The sequence below is a fragment of the Octopus bimaculoides genome, chromosome 6, assembly GCF_046866305.1.
Source record: "Octopus bimaculoides isolate indiv1 chromosome 6, ASM4686630v1, whole genome shotgun sequence".
Lineage (NCBI taxonomy): Eukaryota > Metazoa > Mollusca > Cephalopoda > Octopoda > Octopodidae > Octopus > Octopus bimaculoides.
Genome location: NC_142933.1, coordinates 3591598 through 3605714, shown reverse-complemented (window position 1 = coordinate 3605714; position 14117 = coordinate 3591598). Strand labels below are relative to the sequence as shown.

Below are 14117 nucleotides of genomic sequence, written 5' to 3'. Positions count from 1 at the left end.
ACGAACGGCTACCGCAGCAGCAGCAGCGGCGGCCGCGATTTTTCAGGCTTCTCCTCCTCCTCCTCCTCCTCTTCGCTTTCGTTTGCTCTCCGCGCGGCGGCGGCGGCGATGGCAGCAGCGGGACTTCCGCCTCGACATCCGCCTCGACTTCCGCTCTCAGCCGACCGACGCGACGGTGACGCTACTACAGCGACGACGACGACGACGACGACGATACCTGGTTGATCCTGCCAGTAGTCATATGCTTGTCTCAAAGCTTAAGCCATGCAAGTGTAAGTTCATGCCGTAAACGAATGGTGAAACCGCGAATGGCTCAGGAACCGGACCTAATCCTCGGGACCGTATTCCTCACCGCGAGGAGAGTGGATAACTGTGGCAATTCTAGAGCTAATACATGCAACCGAAGCCGCGATCGCAGGTCGCACCCGGGCGTCGGGCCGAAAAACGGCTTCCGGCAGCAGCAGCGGTCTTCGTCGCCGCAGCGCCTCCGCGTGCTCGGCGTCGTCCCAGCCGCTGCCGGTCGTCGCCGGCGCCCGCTCGGCCGGGTTGGTTCCGGGACTGCTCGCCAGTTCCCGCCGCCGCCGGTCGCGACGATACGGTCGGCCTTCCGCATTGGTCGCGGCGCAAATATTAGACTGAGACCGACGCGTACGGGCCGTCGCAGCAGCCGCCGTCGCCGTGCTTCGCACGCGCGCGGGTCTAGGCGTGCGTCGGCTTCACGCCCCTTCGATTTTGGTGACTCTGGATAACTGTCAGTACGATCGCACGGGCTAGTATCGACTAGCCTTCGCGCGACGGGTCCCCCGCGAGTCCGCCCTATCAACTGTCGACGGCCCGGTAAGTGCCGACCGTGGTGGCAACGGGTAACGGGGAATCAGGGTTCGATTCCGGAGAGGGAGCATGCGAAACGGCTACCACATCCAAGGAAGGCAGCAGGCGCGCAAATTACCCACTCCCGGCACGGGGAGGTAGTGACGAAAAATAACGACGCGGGACTCTGTCGAGGCCCCGCGATCGGAATGAGTACACTTCAAATCCGTTAACGAGGATCGACCGGAGGGCAAGTCTGGTGCCAGCAGCCGCGGTAATTCCAGCTCCGGTAGCGTATATTAAAATTGTTGCGTTTGAAAAGCTCGTAGTCGGAATTCGGGTCTCGAAAACGTGCCCCAGCACGTTCGGGGCGACGGCGCCGTCGCGGGCGTGCCTCGCGCGCGTCCGCTTCGGTCGTCCGTTCGCACTCCCGGCCCTATTCGCCGGTGCGTGCGCGGTCGGGCCGCGGAGCTCTGCGCGCATCGTCGCTGCGACGGTCTCTCCGGTAGCCCGTCACCCGCCTCCGTAGCTTCCGCTTCCGTCCTCTCGGTCGGTCGGTCGGTCGGTCGGCATCGGCATCGGCACGCGATCGTTCGGCCTCGCCGCCGTCGTCGCTGCTGCCGCCGCCGCCGCCGTCTCCTCCGTCGCTTGCGGCGGTACGCGGTGTTCGGGGGAAACAAACGGGGGTCGAGCGTCGCCCGGGGCATCGCCGCTCGCACGCGTTTCGGTAGCGCGTCCACCTCCCGGTCGTTTCGGCCCGCACGGTTCCTCCGAGGGTGCTCTTCGCCGAGTGTCCGAGGCGGCCGGTACGTTCACTGTGAAAAAATTAGAGTGCTCAGAGCGAGCCCCGCCGGCTTGCATACGAAAAGCATGGAATGATGGAAAATGGCCTCGTCCGCGCGTCATCCGTCGGTCTCCGTTCACGACGAGGCAATGATCGAAGGGAGCGATCGGGGCCACTCGTATTGCGACGTTAGAGGTGAAATTCTTGGATCGTCGCAAGACGCACTGCAGCGACGGCGTGTGGCAAGCACGTTTTCCTCGATCAAGAGCGAAAGTCGGAGGTTCGAAGACGATCAGATACCGTCGTAGTTCCGACCGTAAACGATGCCGACTGGCGCTCCGCCGGCGTTCGCTTCGATGACCCGGCGGGGAGCCTGCGCGGGAAACCATAGTCGGTTCCGGGGGGAGTATGGTTGCAAAACAGAAACTTAAAGGAATTGACGGAAGGGCACCACCAGGAGTGGAGCCTGCGGCTTAATTTGACTCAACACGGGAAAACTCACCCGGTCCGGACACCGGTAGGATTGACAGATCGATAGCTCTTTCTCGATTCGGTGGGTGGTGGTGCATGGCCGTTCTTAGTTGGTGGAGCGATCCGTCTGGTTGATTCCGATAACGAACGAGACTCCGGCCTGCTAACTAGCGCGTCGATTAGTGCTTTTCCGGTAGCGAGGCGGCGCCGAAGCCATCGTCGGTAGCTCCGCGCGCGGCCCGTGCTTGCCGTTGCCGCCGCTCTCCTTCGCGTCCGGCGCTGCGGCCGCGTCCGGCAACTGCCTTCTTAGCAGCCTTTCGTGCTCCGCTCCTCGCGGGTTGGTGTGCGGGTTGGTCTGGGATGGCGGTTCGCACGCGGCGTGGTTGCGGCGTCGGTTGCGGAGCGGCGGCGGTGACTCGGTCGGCTCGGCCCGCGCGAGCCCGGCGGCGGCACGCCGTCGCGCCCGGGCCAGTCGGTTGGCGAACGCAGCGCTTCTTAGAGGGACGGGCGGCAGAAAGCCGCACGAGGCGGAGCGATAACAGGTCTGTGATGCCCTTAGATGTCCGGGGCCGCACGCGCGCTACACTGGAGGTATCAGCGGGCGCGTCTCCCCCGGCCCGAGAGGGTCGGGAAACCTCTGAACCACCTCTCGTGATAGGGATCGGGGCCTGGAACCAACCCCGTGAACGAGGAATTCCCGGTAGGCGCGGGTCATCAGCCCGCGTCGATCACGTCCCTGCCCTTTGTACACACCGCCCGTCGCTACTACCGATCGAACGGTCCGGTGAGGTCCTCGGATCTGGCCGACGAGTTCGCTTACGCGCGGCGGCGTTCCGCGCCGTCGCCGGCGCGTTCTCTGATGGCCCGGAGAAGACGACCGAACCCGATCGCTTAGAGGAAGTAAAAGTCGTAACAAGGTTTCCGTAGGTGAACCTGCGGAAGGATCATTACCGCAGCAGCAGCAGCCCTGCTCCGCTCCTCCGTCTCCTCCTCCTCCTCGCCTTTCCGGCGCCAGCCAGCCGGTTTCGTAAGTCGCGGCCGGGCCCCCTCGCACTCGTCGGCCCTCTAACAGTGCAGCCTCAGCCTCAGCCGAGCAACGAGCAAGTAGAAGCGGCGGCGTCATCAGCGGTGGACGAAGCCCGCAAATCGTTTCCGCTGTCGTTATGCTTCCTTCTCGTTCTCTCTCTGGCAGCTGCCGACCGCGCAGTTTTCACCCAGCCTGCGTCCGCCCGAATACAGTGCGCTAGGCCGACGGTGCTGCACGCTTTGCGGCTCCACGAACCTCAATATCTCTCTCGCCTCCTCCTCCTCCTCCTCGCCTTTCCGGCGCCATCCAGCCGGTTTCGTAAGCCGCGGCCGGGCCCCCTCGCAATCGTCGGCCCTCTAACAGTGCAGCCTCAGCCTCAGCCGAGCAACGAGCAAGTAGAAGCGGCGGCGGCGTCATCAGCGGTGAACGAAGCCCGCAAATCGTTTCCGCTGTCGTTATGCTTCCTTCTCGTTCTCTCTCTGGCAGCTGCCGACCGCGCAGTTTTCACCCAGCCTGCGTCCGCCCGAATACAGTGCGCTAGGCCGACGGTGCTGCACGCTTTGCGGCTCCACGAACATCAATATCTCTCTCGTCTTCCTTCCTGGCGTCGGCCGGCCAACGTCGTCGTCGCCTCCTCCTCGCCTCCTCCTCGCCTTTCCGGCGCCATCCAGCCGGTTTCGTAAGCCGCGGCCGGGCCCCCTCGCAATCGTCGGCCCTCTAACAGTGCAGCCTCAGCCTCAGCCGAGCAACGAGCAAGTAGAAGCGGCGGCGGCGTCATCAGTGGTGAACGAAGCCCGCAAATCGTTTCCGCTGTCGTTATGCTTCCTTCTCGTTCTCTCTCTGGCAGCTGCCGACCGCGCAGTTTTCACCCAGCCTGCGTCCGCCCGAATACAGTGCGCTAGGCCGACGGTGCTGCACGCTTTGCGGCTCCACGAACATCAATATCTCTCTCGTCTTCCTTCCTGGCGTCGGCCGGCCAACATCGCCGTCGTCGTCGCCTCCTCCTCGCCTCCTCCTCGCCTTTCCGGCGCCATCCAGCCGGTTTCGTAAGCCGCGGCCGGGCCCCCTCGCAATCGTCGGCCCTCTAACAGTGCAGCCTCAGCCTCAGCCGAGCAACGAGCAAGTAGAAGCGGCGGCGTCATCAGCGGTGAACGAAGCCCGCAAGTCGTTATGCTTCCTTCTCGTTCTCTCTCTGGCAGCTGCCGACCGCGCAGTTTTCACCCAGCCTGCGTCCGCCCGAATACAGTGCGCTAGGCCGACGGTGCTGCACGCTTTGCGGCTCCACGAACATCAATATCTCTCTCGTCTTCCTTCCTGGCGTCGGCCGGCCAACATCGCCGTCGTCGCCGTCGTCGTCGTCGTCGCCTCCTCCTCGCCTTTCCGGCGCCATCCAGCCGGTTTCGTAAGCCGCGGCCGGGCCCCCTCGCAATCGTCGGCCCTCTAACAGTGCAGCCTCAGCCTCAGCCGAGCAACGAGCAACAAGCAACGAGCAAGTAGCAGCGGTGAACAAGGCCTGCAAATCGTTTCCGCTGTCGTTGTGCTTCCTTCTCGTTCTCTCTCTGGCAGCTGCCGACCGCGCAGTTTTCACCCAGCCTGCGTCCGCCCGAATACAGTGCGCTAGGCCGACGGTGCTGCACGCTTTGTGGCTCCACGAACATCAATATCTCTCTCGTCTTCCTTCCTGGCGTCGGCCGGCCAACATCGCCGTCGTCGCCGTCGCCTCCTCCTCGCCTTTCCGGCGCCATCCAGCCGGTTTCGTAAGCCGCGGCCGGGCCCCCTCGCAATCGTCGGCCCTCTAACAGTGCAGCCTCAGCCTCAGCCGAGCAACGAGCAAGTAGAAGCGGCGGCGTCATCAGCGGTGAACGAAGCCCGCAAGTCGTTATGCTTCCTTCTCGTTCTCTCTCTGGCAGCTGCCGACCGCGCAGTTTTCACCCAGCCTGCGTCCGCCCGAATACAGTGCGCTAGGCCGACGGTGCTGCACGCTTTGCGGCTCCACGAACATCAATATCTCTCTCGTCTTCCTTCCTGGCGTCGGCCGGCCAACATCGCCGTCGTCGTCGCCTCCTCCTCGCCTCCTCCTCGCCTTTCCGGCGCCATCCAGCCGGTTTCGTAAGCCGCGGCCGGGCCCCCTCGCAATCGTCGGCCCTCTAACAGTGCAGCCTCAGCCTCAGCCGAGCAACGAGCAAGTAGAAGCGGCGGCGTCATCAGCGGTGAACGAAGCCCGCAAATCGTTTCCGCTGTCGTTATGCTTCCTTCTCGTTCTCTCTCTGGCAGCTGCCGACCGCGCAGTTTTCACCCAGCCTGCGTCCGCCCGAATACAGTGCGCTAGGCCGACGGTGCTGCACGCTTTGCGGCTCCACGAACATCAATATCTCTCTCGTCTTCCTTCCTGGCGTCGGCCGGCCAACATCGCCGTCGTCGCCGTCGCCTCCTCCTCGCCTTTCCGGCGCCATCCAGCCGGTTTCGTAAGCCGCGGCCGGGCCCCCTCGCAATCGTCGGCCCTCTAACAGTGCAGCCTCAGCCTCAGCCGAGCAACGAGCAAGTAGAAGCGGCGGCGTCATCAGCGGTGAACGAAGCCCGCAAGTCGTTATGCTTCCTTCTCGTTCTCTCTCTGGCAGCTGCCGACCGCGCAGTTTTCACCCAGCCTGCGTCCGCCCGAATACAGTGCGCTAGGCCGACGGTGCTGCACGCTTTGCGGCTCCACGAACATCAATATCTCTCTCGTCTTCCTTCCTGGCGTCGGCCGGCCAACATCGCCCTCGTCGTCGCCTCCTCCTCGCCTTTCCGGCGCCATCCAGCCGGTTTCGTAAGCCGCGGCCGGGCCCCCTCGCAATCGTCGGCCCTCTAACAGTGCAGCCTCAGCCGAGCAACGAGCAAGTAGAAGCGGCGGCGTCATCAGCGGTGAACGATGCCCGCAAATCGTTTCCGCTGTCGTTATGCTTCCTTCTCGTTCTCTCTCTGGCAGCTGCCGACCGCGCAGTTTTCACCCAGCCTGCGTCCGCCCGAATACAGTGCGCTAGGCCGACGGTGCTGCACGCTTTGCGGCTCCACGAACATCAATATCTCTCTCGTCTTCCTTCCTTTCCTCGCCTCCGCGTCGGCCAGCATCAGCAGTGCTGGTAGGCGTAGTAGTAGTAGTAGCAAATACCGAAACCCTGGACGGGGGATCACTCGGCTCGTCCGTCGATGAAGAGCGCGGCTATCCGCGTGAACTGATGCGAATTGCAGGACTCAGTGAACATCGACACCTCGAACGCACATTGCGGCCCCGGGATCCCATCGTCCCGGGGCCCCGTCCGGTCGAGAGGCGGTCACGACACGAAAAAGCCGTCCGCCGTTGCAGCAGCAGCAGCAGCAGCGGCGGGGAGTCGGGAGTCGCAGGAAAGGGCGCGCGCCGTGGAAGCGGGCGGGCAGCGTGAACAGCTCGCCTTTCGTTCTCGCTACTGCTTCTGCTTCCGGCACGACTAGCGAGCGCGCGCCGCTCGATCCTCCGTCTCCCGCAATGCCAGACCGTCATCGCTGCGACACCTGCCACGGAGCGGCCGACATGTGCAGTAGCAGCAGGGAACGCACCGTCCGCCGTTCGTGCGCACTCTTCTGCCTGCCGCCCTCGCCGTCGTTGCCTCCTCTTATTACTCCGTGGCGGCCGTTGCCGCCGCCGCCGCCGCCGCAGCCGTCTGCATCTTCGGTCGGTGTTCGCTCTGTGGATCTCGTTTGCGAGCGTTCGTGCAGGCCATCGAAGACGACGACGACGACGACGACGACGACGACGACGAATCGAATGCGGTTTGCCGCAGCGACGACTTTTTATTTTTTTCTAAGCTGCCCTCGACTCGGACGAGACTACCCGCCGAACTTAAGCATATCGCTAAGCGGAGGAAAAGAAACCAACCGGGATTCCCTAAGTAACGGCGAGTGAACCGGGAGAAGCCCAACGCCGAATCTCGTCGGCCGCGCCGGTCGTCGAGAGCTGTGGCGCAAGGGTCGTACACGGTCGATCGTTTCGCCCGGCTAGGTTCGGAGTCCCCTCGATCGGGGCTGCCCAGAGCGGGTGCCAGGCCCATTCGGAGCCGGCGGCGATCGGCGGTGTTTCTTTTCGGCCCGAGAGTCGGGTTGCTTGGGAACGCAGCCCAAAGCGGGTGGTAAGCTCCATCCAAGGCTAAATACGGGGACGAGTCCGATAGCCGACAAGTACCGCGAGGGAAAGTTGAAAAGAACTTTGGAAAGAGAGTTCAAGAGACCGTGAAACCGCCCAGGGGTAAACGGGTAGGACCGCTCACCGCGATCGCGAGGGGACTCAGTCCGCTGCCACTTTCACCCCCGCCTCCTAAGGCGCCGTCGTCGCCGACGAACGCGTCGGTGGCGGCCGCTCGTTTCCGCGGGCGGTCGTCTGCCGCCTCGTCGGCGCTCGATTTCCGTGGCGCCGGCATCGGACGCACTTCCCCTCCGATCCGTCGTCGCGACCCGTTCCCGTCGGGCCGGTAGGCGCGCGGCGTCCGCAGGTCGCAGACGAGCGCCTCGGCGTCCGGAACCCGTTCACGCGGGGACCGACCGGCGTCGGGATCCACGCGCTTCTCTCGACCGGGCCCGTCGCTCCACGAAAGCGCAGGCACGGCTAACCGACGGAGACGGGCTAACGCACCTCGCCCTCAGCACTCACGACGCAGCGAGTCGCGAAAGCGACGCGGCCGCCCGCCTGCACCTTCTTCTTCTTCTACTACTTCTTCTACTTGCTCCTCGTCTTTGCGCGTGGTGCTACAGCAGCAGGAGCGGTGGTGGTTGTTGGAGGAGTCGGCGGGATCGCCCGAAAAGCCGCCCGCTGCTGCCGGTCAGCGACGAGCATCGGCAACCTACCCGACCCGTCTTGAAACACGGACCGAGGAGTCCCAGTCGACTGCGAGTCGTTGGAGCCTTTCACTTTGCGAACTCCGACGGCACAGCGAAAGCGAGAACGTGACACGTCGCCGCTCGGGGGAAGGGAGTTGGGCCGCTGTCGCAGCAGCCGCCGCAGTTGCTGCCGCCGTCGTCTAATCTCGTCGGTTGCTGCAGCATCAGCGGTGGTGGTGGCGGCGGCTCGCTTCTTTTTTTGTAACACGCGGCGTTTCGAAGCATCGTTCCCGGGTCGGGCCCGCGCGTTCGCGCTCGAAAGCGCGCGTTCCCGCTCCGACTCAGGTGTAGCAGGCGGCCGGGGACCCGAAAGATGGCGATCCACGCCCGGTCGGGACGAAGCCAGAGGAAACTCTGGTGGAAGTCCGAAGCGCCTCTGACGTGCAAATCGATCGTCGAAACCGGGTGTAGGGGCGAAAGACCAATCGAGCCGTTTAGTAGCTGGTTCCCTCCGAAGTTTCCCTCAGGATAGCTGGCGCCAGCAGGAGAACGACACGCAATTCCGTCCGGTAAAGCGAACGACTGGAGGCCCCGGGGACGTTGACGGCCTCGATCTACTCTCGAACTCGGAACGGGCGAAACGGGCCGCGCTACTCCTCTCCCGAACGGAGGCGGCCGTTTACGAATCGTTGGGAATAATGATAATTATTTTGCGCGTTTCTTGCGACGAATGCACGGTGCCAAGTGGGCCACTTTTGGTAAGCAGAACTGGTGATGTGGGATGAACCGAACGTCCGGCTAAGGTGCCCTACGCTTCGCCCATTAGATCCCCGAAAGGGTGTCGGTCGATATAGACAGCAGGACGGTGGCCACGGAAGTCGGAATCCGCTCAGGAGTGTGTAACAACTTACCTGCCGAATCGACCGGCCCCGAAAATGGATGGCGCTGGAGCGAGCGACCGATGCCGGACCGGCCGGGCGACAGGTTGCGCGATCGCCGGCGAGGCGACTTTCCGATGCCCGGTCGAGTAGGAGGGCGCCGCGGCGTGCATGGAAGCCGCGGGCGCGAGCCCGGGTGAAGCCGACCGCGGGTGCAGATCTCGGTGGTAGTAGCAAATATTCGAACGAGACCTTCGAAGACCGAAGTGGAGAAGGGTTCCGTGCCAACGGCGGTCGAGCACGGGTCAGTCGGTCCTAAGAAGCGGGCGAAAGCTTCCACGAAAGGCGCCGGATCCGTCACGAAAGCGGTTGTAGCAAATATAATAGCAGCAGCAGATGCGGCCGGCCTCGCATCGAAAGGGAATCGGGTTAATATTCCCGAACCCGAACTCGGAGAGTGCTCGTCCGGCGGTGGGAACGCGGCGCGCCGCTCCTAGTAGCGCGTTTGTCGTCGAAGCCGGCGGTCGGGCGAAGCAGCGGCAACGCAAGCGAGCCCGGAGACGTTGCCGGGAGCCCCGGGAAGAGTTCTCTCTTCTTCGTAAAGGACCGCGTCCGTGGAATCGGCTCGTCCGGAGATACGGATATGGTACCTGTAGAGCGCCGCGTCTCGGGCGGCGTCCGGTGCGCTCTCGGCGGCCCTGGAAAATCCGGGTCCGTAACGATTCGCAGCTCTCGAGTCGGTCCGTACCCACCATCCGCAGCAGGTCTCCAAGGTGTACAGCCTCTCGTCGATAGCGCCAATGTAGGTAAGGGAAGTCGGCAAAATGGATCCGTACCTTCGGAAGAAGGATTGGCTCCGAGGACCGGGTCGGTCGGGCCGTGTGTGTCGCTGCGCTCCCGCGCGGCGGTTGCTTCGCCGTTCGCTCGGCGTCGCGCTGCTGCAGCGGGCGCCGGAACACGTCTTCACGCGAAGCGGCGGATCGGTACGGGGCTGTAGCGTTGGCGTCGGACTCGGCATCTCGGGCGCCTTTCCGGCCGTCGTTTGCGCCGCCTTCCGTGGCGGCGGGCAACTCGCTTCGCGTCGGTGTGCGGTCGCGCCTTCGGTCAACGGGAGTTGGCGGCTTCTTCGTCGGGTAGGAAAGTCGGTTGGTCGGTCGGTCGGTCGGTCGCGTGCGGCATAGTCGTCAGCACGTCGCGTCCTCGCGGCGGAAAGCGGTGGTTGTCGCCGCGTCGGTCCTCCTCCTCCTCCTCCTCCTCCTCTCGCACGCGCGGCCTTCTCTCGCGTCGGCGTTCCGCACCTCCCGACGCGCGGTCGGGCCGCCGTCGCATGTCGGCGCGCGGCGGTTTCATACGGGGCGCCCGGGGCGTAGTGGGCGCGAACAACACGGCTCCACACCCGAGACGCCGTGGAGCGACACGGCTTTGGGCTCGCCGTCGCGTCGGTGCTCGCGGCCCTCTGTTCCCGCCTTGCGTGGGGTCGTGCGGTCGTTGCACCGCGACGCGCGGCAGGCGTTCGGCCGGCGGCGAACGGTCGACTCGGAACTGGTACGGACCGGGGGAATCCGACTGTCTAATTAAAACAGAGCATCGCGTAGCCGGCCGAGCCGCACAGACGCGATGTGATTTCTGCCCAGTGCTCTGAATGTCAAAGTGAAGAAATTCAACCAAGCGCGGGTAAACGGCGGGAGTAACTATGACTCTCTTATGACTCTTTCGTGGGGCCTGTTGGCTGTGATCTGCTGGGACTCAGCGGGCAGACTCACTTACCGTGATACGCTTTAGGGTGAGGTCCGGTTTGTTGGAGCCCGCTGTTTTTTACTCGGTAGATGGATGCACCACCAGGTAGGCCCGGTACGTTATGATCTTCTGGGACTCAGTGGGCAGACTCACTTACTGTGACATACCTTGTGGTTTAGTCCGGTTTGTTGGAGCCCACTGTTTTTTACTCAGTTGATGGATGCACTGCCGGGCTTCACCCTTATGGACACTACCTTGGCGTGGTGAAAGAGCTTACGTCCGTGTGGGGTTGCATGCTGGATAGATCAGGTATCATGCCAGATATATGCCCCCACATTGGACAAACTAAACGTGTCCGTTGTTTCCTCAAAGCGGTGCCATTTTATTGGTGAGGACCATGTAGTGCATGGGTGATCCTGATTAGGGAGGTATAGGCCTCCTTGCTAGGGGTGGTGGACTACCGTTAGTCTGCCGTCTAGTTGTCCCGCGTTATCTATTAATAGATTAACCCGTCTGTGTTGACTGTCGTAGGGTGTAGTGCTATGGAGTTCCCAGCTGGGCGAATAGTCTTTCATTGTCTCGACTTAGATTAGATGGGGGGCCCTCAAATGGGGGGGCCCTTTATGATCTATTGGTGTTTGATTGGTTGGTTCCAAAGTTTGATTGGTCGGGTCCCTCAATAGGGGGGTCCTGTCGCTTAGGATTCGATGATTGTCTTAGCGCCCGGTTGGTAAAGCCTGGCGTGTTGTTGCTCGTGCTGGTATGGATTTAGAAACCTGGTGAAATGTGAAAGCTTGCTACCATGGGGCGGGTAGACAAGCTTGCTACCATGGGGCAAGTGGCCACACCGCCAGGATGTCTGATAAAAAGGACTTGGCTGAAATCTATTGCTAGCATTGGGTGTATGCGTTGCCGGGTTGAACCTTCTGTGGCCTGCATTTCTGTGGCTAGTTGATTAGTCGGAGGGCATTCTGTTCGGCTAGAGTGATGGTGGTCTATCTTCCTGGTAGGGTTTGGCCTTATGCCTCCCGTAAGTATAACTTGATCAGTTTTGCCCGTATACTCATGGTAATTGCCGTACCATAATCATGAATAATAATAATAAGATTGAAAACATACGGCAGCCAGGCGCCGTAAATCTGGTGGCCCGTGGGTCCGGGGCGGGGCCCGCAGGTCAGGCTGAGCATGATAACCAAACAGGCTTGGCCGTACAGCTACCTTCCCCTGTTGTGGATAATGGACCATCTCCGCAGCATGGTATGATTAGTGGTCCTACTGGTAACAACTGGAACGGCGACGGGGGTGTTAATAAGCTCCCGTCGCTGATATATGAAAAAAAAAGAGACGGACTGTTCAGGTTAATTTATCCGACTCATACGCTAGTGGTGAAGGGGACACAGCTTCCTAAAGAACTTGCTCAGGATTCCCTCCATGACATCCACTCTCTTATTTTAGAAGTGGATCGAGAGGTTGAGAATGGGATATTATATCCCACTCCTGCAGGAAGCGAATTTTCGCTCCCTATCCCATGCGGATCATGCTCTATGGCCTGTCCGCTATGTCCTCAGCGTTTTTCTTCTCCCCGTCGCTGGGGAGAACATTTAGAAGGTAGACATGGTATAAAGCCTGTCTACAAATGCAGTAAGTGTGACAGGGAAAGCGGACACCTACATTCGATGAGGTGTCACGCTGGCAAATGTAATGCCCTATCTCGAGCCTCAAGTCCCGTCAGACTCCCGTTTAAGTGTGACCACTGCAGCCGTTCTTTTTTGACGGCTGTAGGCCGATCCCAGCACGAACGTCACAAGCATCCTGTGGCTGCTAATCAGCGCAGGATAGCTGCTCACAAAGCTGAGCTAGCGAAAAAGCGTGCGGATCGGGCAGCCGCTGCCGAGGCAACAGGCCGAAGACGCAGAGGCTGTTGGTCAGATGAGGAAATAGCGGTCCTCGTCAAGAAGGAGGCCGAACTTGTAGAGGCAGGTGTAAGATACATAAACGTAGAGATAGCACGATTCTTGCCGAATAAAACATGTAAACAAGTAGGGTCAAAAAGAGCAGACCTGGCCAAAAGGGCCCGTAAGGGTCATCAAGGGTCGGGTCTGCATGATAATAGTTCCCTGTCGCAAAGAGAGGTGCAATCCTCCCCCCAAGTGGAGTGGAGAGATCGATTCCTTGATGCGGCCAGTCCTGGGCATACCCGCTGGTCAGCAGTTTTCTGCGAGGCCCAATTGGAACTCGTGGAGGACGGGTCAGCGACTGCCTGGGACAATTTTGTTCGAAAAGTTGAGGACTGGCTAGAGCATAATAAATCACGCAGGGAGAACACTACTAGCGTTAGAAGTCAAAGAGGGTTAGTGAACAGTCCTAATTTTAGGAGGCAAGGCAAACGTAGAAGCTTTGCCATAGCACAGAACTTATACAAGACTAAGAAGAAGAGGCTCCTTGCAAGGATATTGGAGGAGGACATAGATCAGGGCTGCCCAATCCCTCTATATTCTATAGAGGAATTTTATGGGCAAAGATTCTCGACACCAGGCCCTGAGGTGGATCTCTCTGACTACCCTTCTTCCTCCATAGTGGATAGTGTTCCTATTTTGAAACCATTTTCGATGGAGGAGATAAAGGTTAGTCGTAGAAAGATGGATGCCACCTCGGCGGCGGGCCCTGATGGTCTCACTGTTGGTGATATTAAAGCAGTGGACCCATCCGTCCTAGCTAATATCTGCAATTGCATGTTGCTGGCCGGGAAGATACCCGACGTCCTGAAGCGAGGTAGATCCGTCCTCGTATCAAAGAGGGCGGATGATCCTTATGATCTTACCAATTGGCGACCATTAACGATATGCTCCGCGGTATATCGACTTTTTAGTAAGATGATCGCCAAACGTATGCTTCAGGTAACTCCCCTTAACCCGATACAAAGAGGGTTTATCCAGGCCGATGGCTGCAGTGAGAATTCATTTCTCCTGCGTCAGCTTGTCGGTCGAGCGATGGGGAGACCAGCACGACTGAGAATACCGCGGCTAGAAGTGGCCTTCATGGATCTCGCCAAGGCCTTCGATACAGTCTCGCACTCTTTAATGTATGCGGGACTACGGAGACTTGGTTTTCACGAGCATGTAATAGTGCTCGTGAAGGGGATCTATGAAAGTAGCACAACTAGATTCTCAGTAGGAGGACAGGTTAGTGAGCCCATTGCGATTCGCCGGGGTGTTAGACAGGGGGACGCGCTCTCGCCGATCCTCTTCAACATTGCCATTGATCCGCTGCTAGATTCATTATCTACCAGCGGGGATTTGCGTGTGGAGGGGATCCGGATGGATGGAATTGCGTACGCAGACGACTTGGCTCTGGTCGCGGCGACGCGTGAGGGTCTCCAGGCGCTAGTTAATAGATGCTTGGGGTTCTTCCGCAAGGTCGGACTTGGGCTTAATGTCGGAAAGTGTGCGTGGTTCTCCATCCGTGGCTTGAGTAAGACCTTCCTAGTCAACGATAGCACCCCGCCGGGTATCGATGGGTTCACTATTAAGTCAGTAGAACCAGGGGAGAAAGTATCATACCTAGGTGTAGATATTCCCACGTG

General features: G+C 60.7%; 1 non-coding gene and 2 pseudogenes across 1 annotated transcript; all 3 read left to right on the top strand.

Annotated features, from left to right (window-relative positions):
- Window positions 1-214: 214 nt before the first annotated feature.
- LOC149134913 (small subunit ribosomal RNA) lies at window positions 215-3015 on the top strand (annotated as a pseudogene).
- A 3228-nt stretch (window positions 3016-6243) lies between these two features.
- Window positions 6244-6402, top strand: LOC149134912 (5.8S ribosomal RNA). The gene has a single exon (XR_016242447.1). It is a non-coding gene; the product is annotated as a 5.8S ribosomal RNA (ribosomal RNA).
- A 513-nt stretch (window positions 6403-6915) lies between these two features.
- The window catches only part of LOC149134911 (large subunit ribosomal RNA), a 10228-nt pseudogene continuing 3026 nt past the window's right edge, over window positions 6916-14117 (top strand).